Source organism: Nanorana parkeri, unplaced genomic scaffold, assembly GCF_000935625.1.
Source record: "Nanorana parkeri isolate BGI_ZX_2015 unplaced genomic scaffold, ASM93562v1 scaffold320, whole genome shotgun sequence".
Taxonomy (NCBI): Eukaryota; Metazoa; Chordata; class Amphibia; order Anura; family Dicroglossidae; genus Nanorana; species Nanorana parkeri.
In genome coordinates this window covers 687,720-687,936 of record NW_017306588.1, presented here as the reverse complement: position 1 = coordinate 687,936, position 217 = coordinate 687,720, and positions in this window count along the sequence as shown.

Below are 217 nucleotides of genomic sequence, written 5' to 3'. Positions count from 1 at the left end.
CCCTTCACCGATTCCATAGATCCCAACTCTCCCGTATTTATCACTGACCCTTCACCGATTCCATAGACCCCAACTCTCCCGTATTTATTACAGGCCCTTCACCGATTCCATAGATCCCAACTCTCCCGTATTTATTACAGACCCTTCACCGATTCCATAGATCCCAACTCTCCCGTATTTATTACAGACCCTTCACCGATTCCATAGACCCCAACTC